The following is a 13,175-nucleotide window of genomic DNA, read 5'->3' as shown; positions in this document are numbered from 1 at the left end:
TGATGGTGTCCTATAGTATTTTTTAAATATAACTAAGCTTACATAAAGTAAGTATTATTTTAGTGTTCATAGTTAAGACGATCAGAGGTTAAGGGACTGACTCTTATATCAGGTTTTGCGCGTATAGGAGCATTTCTTCGTTCAAATGATTAATACTACTGACGTCACAGCAGAGTTTGCCTTGTCTCTATGAAGAAAATGCATGTAAATATGTAGAATTTGAGCAACCTACTAGAGTCAAAAACATCTATTCTTGATATAAGGGAAAATCTTACTAAGTTCATGCAACATTTTAAAATAATCGTATATAAGGCTTGTTAAGGCATGTTACTGTTCATTCCTGTGCTTTCTTTAAACCACTAAAAAATGCCAAATCATAATGACAAGGAAACCAACCAATGTTGATTATCTTATGTGCAAATATTCTCAGCTTTACTCATTAAGATGAGCTTTATTACAGTGTTTTAATAGCATTTATTAATTTTAATAATAAAATTCAGAAAAAGTATTTCGAATTCATTAGATGTTTTAGTTTCGTCCTTGGTGCAATCTTTAATAAAAGCTATATGGCAATTTAGTTTCTTATCTGCATCCCACTACTGATCAAGCATTGCATACTTAATATTTTTTTAAATTAGAATATTAACAAAATGTTTCAGCCTCTTTTATGAACTTCAGCTGAAACAGCTGAAGGTTTAAACGATGAAACAGCTGTTTAATGCCAGTTGAATTTTATTGTGAAACATAAAATACTATCATCATTTTTTTTAATTTTTAAAAGGTTTTACGGGAAGATTTTCAGTTCTTTCTCATATTATAAATCTTCCGTGGACTTCACCAAATATTTAAACAAAATAATTAGCTCAATTGGTCCAGCCGTTACCGAGATCAAGGCTTAGACACGCATTTTGCGATTAATTTTTATTTATAAGAAGACTAGGTTTCACCCGTTGTCTCTCTTGCCTCTATTATCCCAATGTACAGGTATTCCAAAACTGGGGATTCCGTTTTCAATGATCTAAAATGTTTTTACATTTAAATTCAGTTTATCATACAGTTTTTAAGTGAGAACAATAAAACTACATATAATTTTGAAAATTTACTTTATTATTGCTATTCCTCATAAAGCATTATCAAAGTAAATCCATGATATATGATACACATTTTTTAACCCTTAACATAGCATGTATTGCATTTATTTCATTCTGACTATGTCTAGTCACAGAGGTATAGTAGACTCATTATACTAGTTGCTTAGTTAATTAAAACTCTTGTAAAATAACATTTTGATGACATATATCTAAACAAAAATATTTTGTTTCAAAACGGTGGACCAAAACACAACAAAGTCTGTAATTTTAATCGTGTTAAAATGAAATAATGAAACTGAAAATTGTTAATATGCGATGAATTTTGGTTTTAGTGCTTCATGAATAAATAAAAAATATTTTTTACATAAGAATAATTTCTTTTTTACATATTAACGACGTGTCTGTCTCTAGCAATTTTTGAGTGCGAGGCTAAAACTGTTTCACTTTTTAAATCTGAAATAATATAAGGATATTACTTTTCCCCTTGAACAGTGGGTACATTCATTTTCTGCAGATAAAGAAGAGGAGAGATTTGAGTCTTTTCTGTAAATGACCATAGTGGACTAGGGACTATTTTTCTGTCTCTCCATACCAAGTTTTAATGTCAAGCTTTTGTTCTAGGCCTCTTAGACATGACCATGAGCAATCAGACATAAGAGGTTGCAGATGTGCTGTTTGTTCTCTTCCAATGTGACTTACTTCGGTGAGCCGAAGACTATTTTCCAGTCTTCTCATACCGAGTTTCAAGTTAATGCTCTCGTAAGAGGTCTCTGGAACATGACGTTGAGCAAGAAACACAATAGGTTGCAGATGTGCTGTTTGTTCTCTTCCAATGTGACTTACTTCGGTGAGCCGAAGACTATTTTCCAGTCTTCTCATACCGAGTTTCAAGTTAATGCTCTCGTAAGAGGTCTCTGGAACATGACGTTGAGCAAGAAACACAATAGGTTGCAGATGTGCTGTTTTAATCCTATGACCGTGACGTACTTGGTCACCGTGATGTTAGGGAACATCGTAATACTAATATTTGTACTACAATAAGAGTTTATGTTAGAGTTCCACGAAAGAGTTCCCATTTGGAGTTCCATGTGTTAGCTTTTACGGTAACTGAATAGAGTAAAAATCAGTGGTTATAGTTTCTTAAGATGACAGTTTAACTTTAGAATTGCTACGGAACATTTCGCCACTCTTGTTACTTTTCCCTGGTGCAGATCCCTGTTAGAAGCTGATAAAATCTATGAAGAAGCCAATCAAACAAATGCTGGAGTTTTCTTCCAGACAATATTTTTCAAGCAGTAACTTAGACATTCGGTTTGGTAGGCTGGTTATAATGACCTACTACGTACACACCCTGCCACTCCTCTCGTATTTTTATAATAAATTATACATATTAACTAGCAGTTGGCTGTGGCTTTACACGCAATTTCCTGTTGATAAACAACATACTATATTCACGTATCCTTTTTATATCACATTTAATACATTCCTGAGATAATTGATAGTCGTTCCTTAGTGAGCCTCTTGGGTGCATTATGAAGGTATGTACCATATTTCCTGTCTCTATCTGTTGTGGTTTTTGCTAGGTGTTGAAAATTTATTCAGTACAATTAATTTATTTGGATGAATCTCGATAAACTAATTAGGTTATAAAGAATCAAATTCGATCTATTAAAATTAATTTTCTGCCTAAGATATTTCCAGTATTATTGTGGAGTTTGCCTTTTGCTCTGATCAATAAAATGTATCAACAAAAACCAATGTCGGTTATAAAGCGCCTTCTTTCGGCTCTTTTCATTTACCTTCGACCTAACCAAATTCGATTACCTTATAATAGCGGTGAGATGGTTTTTATAATAGCGTTTAAAATTTTCATTGCATTGGATAGTTTATTGATCATTAGTGCAATCTAAATTTAAAAATAGGCAATAACTTCCTCTATGCAATGCAATCTGCATTACACTACTGATCAATCACTTTACAATAATAATTTTCTAAATTTTAAATGTAAATAAATGTTTCTGCCTCTTTGATGAACTTCAGCTGAAAGTATTAACAGTTCACTTTGTATTACGTGTCTTAGCGCAGTCTGCCGGATCGAAGGTAAAACATTCCAAAATCAACAAAAATGTATAAATAAAACATTAATTAAATAAACAATTTAAATTGGACAGCGTTGTACATCTAAATCATTCTAGAATCCCCTTCGACACACACCAAACATTTTGTCAAAATCGGTCCAATCATTTAGGAGTTCAGTGACATACACACGTACATAAGTAATATGCATATATATATATATATATATATATATATATATATACAGATACTATAACTGTATATTATTATATACATTATTTAACATTCAATTAATATTCAATACTTTTTTAACAATCAACTATAGCGATACAAATTTTAAATTAAAAACAAACCAATACATAATTAAAAAATACTTGTGAAAAGTTTAGATCAAAACGAAGGACTAAAAACAAAATAGATTAGGTAGGTAGTTTAAAACAATATTTATGCCTAGAGGATTACCATTTGGTGCGAAAATCCACCTCTAGGACCTCTATAATGAAAAAAGAGAATGGTAAACAGGTGCGAGTTTAGCAGTTGGTATTTTAACGTATATATGTGTAATTTTCTATAAAAAATTAATCAGTCTTAATGATTGTGAAATGTGAATGTGATAAATGAGAAAACTGATATTGATTGTTACGCTACATAAGTGGCTCTAATGAACATTTATTGCAAATACACGATATTGCAAATATTACTCTCATATTACCAATAAACGATGAATAGTGTTTTCACCATATACCAATTTAACTACGTGTAAATGTATATAATTTGTTGTATCTGTATGAGAGTATGAATCATAAGTGTAGGTATACAATTAACATTGTCTGCAAAATAATAATTGCCTAATGCTTTAACAACAAAATAATTAAATGATTATTAAACAAATAAACCGTGTTTTATGTAAACTGTATTCTTTTAAAATACGTAGTTATAATTTTGATGATGTAGCATAAATTAGTTTTCTTCATTCTATCACTATATTGAAAATCACAAGAACCAACATTGTGATAACTGCCATTGATAACTTATTAATTTGTGAGGCCTTTAGGTTGCAAGACTATTTTATTCAAACAAATCACAAAAGTAAATACAAAAAGTAAACTAGTTTATTTGTAATAACAGCTAGACATATTGTGATTATAATATTAATTTGTCCTGTATAGCTTTGTGTGTAAAATATAAATCAATACCTGGAATTGTACTATGATGTTGGAATGAATTGTACTTGGAATGATGTACAATATCATGCGTGATATTTGTCATGGTTATTTAGTGATATCGCAACCTCTATGCTACTCACTGCTCTATGAATGCATTCCACATAGACCCCATCAGGGGCGTCATACCAAAAATTCAAAGTTATTAAAAATTTCTCTATCGTGCTTCTATAAACTTTGAAGTAAAACTTGACATAATAATTAGTCTGGGGTATTCATATCTTGAAAACTGATGCGAATACTGTAATATCCCCTAACAAGAATAAATACTGCCATTTTAGTATTATAGATCAGATTGCCACCAACAGGGACGTCGTGTAGAGAATTATCCAGGAAAACGAAATGTTCTCCAGCAACAAAAACAAATTAAGATTTATGAGAGAAAAATATATCTCTGCAATCTATTCCACTTAGTTTCGGTACATCACGTTTAATGAACTTTTAGGGACGTGTTAGTTAGAATCCAGACATAAACGGGGAAATTTTCAATGCTATATCCGGTATAATGTATGTTATTTTGAGTATTTGATCTTTAGAAACTATTCCGTCTTACTACTCTACTATAGACTCCAGAGAGACTCTAATGGGGATGGGAATATCATTTGGAACCTTAGCATGAACAACGATAATTTATCTAGCATTGTTGAAATGTGACAGTGGCAGCAAAACTACAACTTAGTTACTTATTCCATTTTATTTTTCTATGCAAAGAACACCCAGAGGAATATCACCTGGAATCCAAATATAAACGAGAATGCTTTCCAAGGCATATCTGAAGTAATTTATAGTTATTTGAAAAATTCAAATCTCTGCACTCAATCTTGCCTCGTTGCTTCAGGAATGATTCCACATTGTCCACAACAGAGCTGAACTCTGAACACTAATATGAACAACGAACTGCTCCCTAACAAACCTTGAAATAATTTATTATAATTGGAATAAAGCAACTTGGCAACTTATTTCATCTTATTGCTCCGTGTCATGTTCCGTAAGATTTATAGAGGTTCATTATCTGGAACACCTACGTAAACTCTTTCCAAGGAACTTCTGAAGTAACCTATTTTTTTAAAAACATTTACATCTCCCAATTTCATCTTTTCCAATTGCTCCAGGATATTTTACATTACCTCAGATAAGAACAAAATTCCAAAACCATAAACAAAAAGTTATGTTTCCCTAGATTTACTCAGATAAGTTGTTTTAGATTTGAGAAATCAATATGTCTTGCAATTTACTATGTATGGTTTTCCCATTAGGTTTTATATATCTGCTTTTCAGGGTGAGACAGCTGTCTTTGTTTTAAAAAGATTAAATGAAATTGGTTCGGTAATTTGGGAAAAAATTGGAGGCCAACATAAAAGAGACACAGAATTGTCGAAACGATTATTAACCCACGATTGTTCAGTTTCTTGTATAACTTGCATTGGTAATTTTTTATAATTAGTTAAATTTTATTGACGTTTCTTTTGCGAAAAATATGGACAAAAGATACAATAATATATGTTTTGAAATTTAGAAAATAGTTATAAATTGCTTGAACAGTGAATATTACAAAGATAAGAGCGTCTAAAATAACATATAATTGTTGAAAGACTACCAAAATATACATAATTATCCTAACATTTTGAATTTGATATTGCATAGTCGGGCCAAGTATTAAATTATACCTTATGAAATTATGGATAGATCCACAAGTATTTCACAGCACTTAAACTTGTAATAGTATACATAATACAGTTGTTGTCCAGGAACTCAAATAAAGTAAAAAATGTGTATAATAAATCTACCAGTATGTATTTGTGCTTTAAACTGTGTTAGAAATTTAACATTACGAGAATATGAGTAGAAAAAGTGTTTATATTAATTATTCACCGAGCCTTAAATTAAATCAAGAAGAATGATGAAGCTTTCCGAATATAGATACTGGTTAGAACAAATTTTAATCTAACATTATGTTCAAGTATTATTTTAACAAATAAAGAGAATTATTTGCAAATTTAAAGTACAGCGTGCATCAAAATGAATGACCTGATTTTAAAACTCAATATCTATTGCTAAAAATGTACTACAAAAATAATATTTATTTGCAAAATACTCACAACATCTTAAAGTTTTAGGTTCATTTTCCAACAGGATGGAGCTCCGCCTCACTGGCACAACAATGTTCAGCAGCTTCTCAACAACACTCTGCCCCACCGCTGGATAGGGCGCACGGGACCTCGAGACAATGCCCTTCATTCTTGGCCTCCAAGATCACCAGACTTGACCCCATGCGACTTTTTCTTGTGGGGATATGTGAAGGAAAAAGTGTTTGTTCCCCCTCTAACTCATGACATCGAAGAACTAAAGAACAGAATAACTGTCGCAATAAGGTCTGTGAACGCAGATACGTTGTGTAAGGTTTATGAGGAATTTAGCTATCGTCTGGATATTGTTCGTGCTGCTGCTGGTGGACATATAGAACATTTGTAATAACATACCTAAAACTTTAAGATTTTTTGAGTATTTTGCAATAAATATTATTTTTGTAGTACATTTTTAGCAATAGATATTAAGTTTTAAAATCAGGTCATTCATTTTGATACACACTGTAATTATTTAATTTTAAACTATTATGTTCCCGTCATAACATTAGTATTATTGGTTGTTTATTTATAAAAACCTCTTTTCACAATGGAAAGCTATATTTTTTGTAATTACCATACATTATATTTGAAACTATACTAATGTAAATGTACCATTCCAAAGTTAAGCAACAAAATGAAACGGAATTATAAGTCCTTTAAAAAAGAAACCAATTTCAGTTATAAATTACGACAAAAAGGTTAACTTATATGGTATTTCCAATCTATTATTCGGTCTAGTTTTTTATTACAAAACTTTATTGCCATTACATTGTTGGATTATTATGTAACAACTATTCTGTATCTTTAAAATATCCAACACGCTACTTTTTGGAATAAATACTTTGGACAAAGTTCAGTTTTATTGCATAAGAATACAGTTTCAGTTATTTCAGTTTCTTTCCAATACAAGCAACAAAAATGTCCCACCACAAAACTTAAGATGACGTACGACAACCAATTGTAAACGGCATTACATGTAATATTAGAACATGTTTGATTTCGCTATTCTATTGTAATGTTTTCAGAAATATGTTCCTCGATAAGAATAGTTGTTGCCTTTGTTGCCAATTTACCTATCGATTTTGCTGTGAGAGAGTTGTGGTCGTTATTCGTGATAGTCGCTGTTGCACATCGATAATCGTATCATCAAGGCCACTTCAAGACTCAGTTTCGAGATGTCGTGACATCTAGAAATTGGCTGAAGTTCTGGATTGTGCTGACCCATGGATTGTGTTGCTTGCACTGGCAGCGTTAACTGTACCGGTACATAATCTTTTATAGCCTACAGGTAAAACACTCTTTCTTTAATTATGAAATTTTATTCAACATATTGAATCAATCTTTTCAACATAGTATTTTACTTCTGCCCCGACATTCAATTTTGAAATTAAACTAACAAAATTAAACAATAACAATAAATAACAAGTCACTTGTGAAACAGCTGATTCCACTAACAGCTGTTAAACAAGCATTAATGATACAATATTATACATTGTGTGGATTTTGCAAATGTTTCCTGCCTGATTGTGTATATTTAAACGTAGGCAATTTGAAAACTAAGCTTATTTGTATCTACACGTTTAATTATTATTAAAAAGTGTTCTCTAGAAAGCGTTATCCATAGTTATGATTTTGCAATTAATAAAATTAAATATTTTATGTTATTATACAATTTTTGTATTTTTATTAATGATTAGTTTTTAAATAATAGGAGAGACCGATCCTTTTTTTAAGTCTTATTCTAAATTTCCTCATGGGTCTATCTCCGCACTGTCTAGCCAGTGTGGAGATAGACCAAACACCATGTGGGGGAGAGTTGATACAGTACAAAGTAGATGGTATTGATAAAAAGTGCTACGGTTACAGAGAAAACTTTAACCTGTGCAATCTCTAACCCTGATACAAAGTCCGTCGTCTTAGACCTCTCGGAAATCGGCACTCCAATAGTTCTCAACTCTTCTGTTATGGTTACTATTTAAATAAACAATTATTTTTCAATCTGATTTTGATTAAATATGTTGTATTATGACTTATTAGAACAAGCCAGTTTGCTAGATTACCTGTAACGAGTTAGAAAGGTGCAATTCCTATGTTACGTTCGTGCAAGAATGTTGTTTAATTATTTTTAAAACAAAGAGTCAATTACTCATGTTTATTTATATCAATGCAGTGATGTAATGGTTACTGCACGTGTAGAGTGTAGTAAAGATCAAGGACATGACAGGTTGTAAACGTGTCGAAGAACGAGTCCTTCTACTTTGATGATTATATTTACTTTGAAAACTGCGAGAAACTTTTCAGTCCAGATATATCTGTAACACCGTTTCAGCTTGATCGTTAAACTTACAATCCACATTGACCTTTGAACTTACATCCAGTGTGTAGATATTGACTAAGTTCTTACTAAGTAGATAGTTCTTTTTAAATTTTCTCTAAGGATTACGTGACTTGGAAATCGTAAAGATATCTAACTATAAATACATAGTATGCCAATATCAATTTAAAATGCTACAAGAGATAAAAATATTGAATTTAAATTGAGAAACTATCAAAATTTATTTCTGTCTGCTGTCCGCACGATACCTCTAAAACTGATCTGAAATTTTGCATGAAGCTTGAGTTATACATTAGCAACACTGAGTTTGATGTCACTCCATCAGATTTGACTTTACGTTGTTCTTATGGGTAAACATGATGACAACGAAAAAATAACAGTATAAATAAGTTTGTCAACAAACTGAATCCAATACTTTCACGTGTAACTTTTATTAATAGAGTAAAAAAGAGGTTGTTATTTTATTTTATAGAATTATTGCGTTGTAGGAGCTTTTATTATTTGAACATTGCTAGGAAACCTAATTTAATGAACATACATGGGAGTGCATTATGTGGCAGGTTATATTGAAAAGGATGACTTTAAAATTTGCGTGAATCATTGTTACATATACATGAACGAGTTCTATGAAGCAGCTTAGCCAACAATTGAATTTAGCTGAGCGTCATTGAAGTATATGATTCAGATGGTGACACAGCTTTTCTTTTGTCTGTCGGAAGAGTTGTAAAAATTTCTTTGATTGCCTTTGTATCTATCCACAAGACATTTTTAGGATAAAATGAGCTATAGCTTGGAAAGTGTGCCTGCAAAATCAGCGAAGCCTGTTACGCGACACATGAATTTCTACCTTGTCCCAACATATTCGTGATCGATAATTGATTAAAATCAATAATACAACCAAATATTTTTACACATTTGATACGGTTTATCATTTGCAAGAATATTGCATTACGTTAATCATAGAGACAATCGTTACAAAATTAAATTTTCTACCAAACAAATGTAATTTAAACTGTTTTGGAAGAGCAAGCAAAGTCTCTCCCAGATCTTGATTGGAATTATCGGAAATTTGTTTGTACTCGTACCTGCAAGATAACGGTTGAACACATCGTGTTTAAATTTTAAACAATTAAATGGATGTTTTTATTCATACCTGCAGCTCCAAAAAACACATTTTAGGGTGTGTAAATGAATACAGACAAAATACACAATCTTTTACGGGAAAAATAAGAGTACGTCTTGTAACAATAGGAGTACGATAAGACTTTCATCCTACAACAAAATGACCAATAATGTTAAAACCATCGCAGTTATACCACTTCTTGAATATTTACAATGCTAAGAAACTTCTTGTTTTCTTTCACAACCCATACGCCCAACACTGGACAGCTCCATTAAAATGTTCCGGATTTAGTGAACATAACGTTGGTTTTGTAAATATTGGTCTGCCGAGCCAGAAGGAATAAACAGGTTCAGCTTTTATATATGTTCAAAGGTGAAGTTCGATAGTACGTGTAAGACTTAATTTTATTCCGTATTAATTAGGTAGAACTATTAATTTAAAATAGTGTAAAAATATTAGAAACATTTTACTGAAACATATACATATTAGGTTTAAAATAGTCGTACATAGAGATGCCTTGATACACGTCATGTATAAAGATACGTACAGAATAAAAATAACTCACTCCAGTTTACAGTAATCAGTAATGTCGTCGGAACTAAAGAGTAACAAACATTATTCTTACTATGTGTAAAAATATTGCTTATAAATGAAGTTATATGTTTCAAATGAAAGTAATTCTTTCTTCTAGATTAAATGGTTGAGCATAACCCAAAATACCTTTTTATTGTAAGCTAGGATTTTTTACATGAAAGTGAAATTTTTTCATACCATTTTGAAAGTTTTGAAATTGTATTCCATGAACATTTTTCACTATTGATATATCTCTATTTGATTAAAGAACTCTTATAGCCTACAAACCTGTAATATGTTATTAGTTATAAAAAAGAAATTAAACAGTGTGTCTGTATATAGTGTTCAGAAAGATAACTTAAAAGTAGCTTTTAAGTAATTAGGTACCGGTATGCAAACTTGGTCTATTGCCTTGATATCACTTAAGGATATTAATGGTGTATAACATGGTTTTTGGAAGGGATAAATGGCCTAAAAAGGTTAAACAAGTTGAAACTTGATCAAAAAATTGGTTTTATAAATATAACAGCCATGTTTATTGTCCAGTTAGGTAGATTAGTTAATTCCAACAAAGCGGCCGTTTAAACTTCACATCTTCTTTATCAATGGACATATATAAACAATGTGTTCTACAATGCTTATAATAATTCTTTTTGTTATAATAAACTTTTTGTTACATACATATAACATATATATATATATACATATATATATATATATATATATGCGGCATGTTCTATAAACGCAAACATTAGTATTTTGAAAAATTGGGGTTCATTTCGAAAGTTAAAACTATACCTTTAACATTATTAAATTTAAGGTGTTTATTTTAAATCCCTTAAAACGTTTATCTCTTATGATTTTTAATATTAAACCGTATACAATTCTTAATACTTAAATAAAGTATATACGAGGAATTTGCATGAATTTTTGTGGTTGATCTTAAACTTGAATTCTTTTTTATATATGGAAAAATTCTCTTTAGTTTACTCTACTTACAATTAAAAATCACTTACCAATTCAATCAGTTACAAAATTATGTTTTACTTTGCAGCCTTTTAGTTTCCAAACACTGAAATTTAGAGTGTTCTAATAGGTACTTTTAAGTTCGCGTTGTGGTGTAGGCCTAATATGAATTTAGCGATGTCTCGTTCCAGTTAGTCTAGTTATTCTTGCTATGTGGTTAACGAAATTAGTATTATTTTAATGTTTCGAAATATTTTACTCGTATATTTTACTCATAAAAATAAAATAAATATGGAATAATAGCTAGTTGTCAAGTATGTAAACTTTTTATTTTCTCCACATCAGTGAGATTTCATTTTTATGACCTATGATTGTATATAAACCTTTACTGAAATTATTCATGATGATTCCCAAGGGATGCAAGAAGCTTCAACAAGACTGATCGAAGTTACTTTGTTAACGATATACTTACATAATAAATTAAAATACCAAATTTCAAAAAATTTCTCAAGGTGCTATGTGGATATACATGTGAACAAGATTATTTCCAACAAGTCAGCCTTTTTCATACACAGCCTGCATCATATACACTAAATGCTCGAGTTATTTTAATTTAAATTGTAGTCAGTTGCACCAATATGTCTAAATTACAATAACAGCATTGATTTCGTAACTTAAAAACTGTGAATAAATGGTATAAGTTTTTGTGAAACACTTTTACCTGAATGGGCTATGAAAGCTCAGAATAAGTTAAAAGTAAACTAATAAAAAAACACGGTTATTAAATTTTGTAAACCTATAAATTACTTGGTTCTCTCATTTCACTCGACGATCCAATAAGCGTCGTAATTCAGATGTCGGAACCCTCGTTTCTATTGGTTATCGCTCATTTCACGTCCCCTAGACAAACGACTCATTCGTTAGGATTGCTTAACTAGAATCATTATCGTCACTAGGCATCGGTTCAAAATTAAATATTGAACAGAATGGTCGCACATTCTGTAAACAAACGTGACCCTAATGGCGAGTAAATAAACATAATGTCCATACACCCCATAACATGTCTTATCTAAAGTGTTGACGTCAAAGGTGTACATAGTAGTGACACGAATTGCCCGAGCAAACTCAGCTGAATGTTAACTTTAAGTTGGAAAGTACGAGTTATTCCTAGCAAATTATTAGTTATTAGATGACAAATTGATTTGAATGTGTTTAAACGTGCAAAGCAATAACTTGTTGCTACTCTGCTAAAGTTGAACAACGTTTTTTTCTGATAATACCAATTTCAAAATTAACTTTTATCCCAGGTATATCAATACAGTGAGTGAAATATTGCTGATCTTCAGTCTGTTTCTGATAAAAAAGGTCATGCTGATAACTCATGCTTTCTGGTACATTTGCTCTAGATTGTCAACAATAAACAAATGAAAAGAGACTAAAAAACTTGATAGACTGAATTTATTATATGTACTAAAACCCCTGAAAATAGTAAAATTATTACATTTAGAACCTTAAAATACGTTATAGTGCAGGCTCTAGCCACTTTCAATAATTTTTGTTACTAGTTCAAATCATCTGTATAAGTTTAGAAAGGTCTATTTCCATATTTAAGCATGACGTCATTATCACAACATGTTGTATAAAAAATAATATGAATGGAGA

The sequence above is a fragment of the Homalodisca vitripennis genome, chromosome 4, assembly GCF_021130785.1.
Source record: "Homalodisca vitripennis isolate AUS2020 chromosome 4, UT_GWSS_2.1, whole genome shotgun sequence".
Lineage (NCBI taxonomy): Eukaryota > Metazoa > Arthropoda > Insecta > Hemiptera > Cicadellidae > Homalodisca > Homalodisca vitripennis.
The sequence above is the reverse complement of the archived record's forward strand: the minus strand, read 5'-3'. Positions refer to the sequence as shown.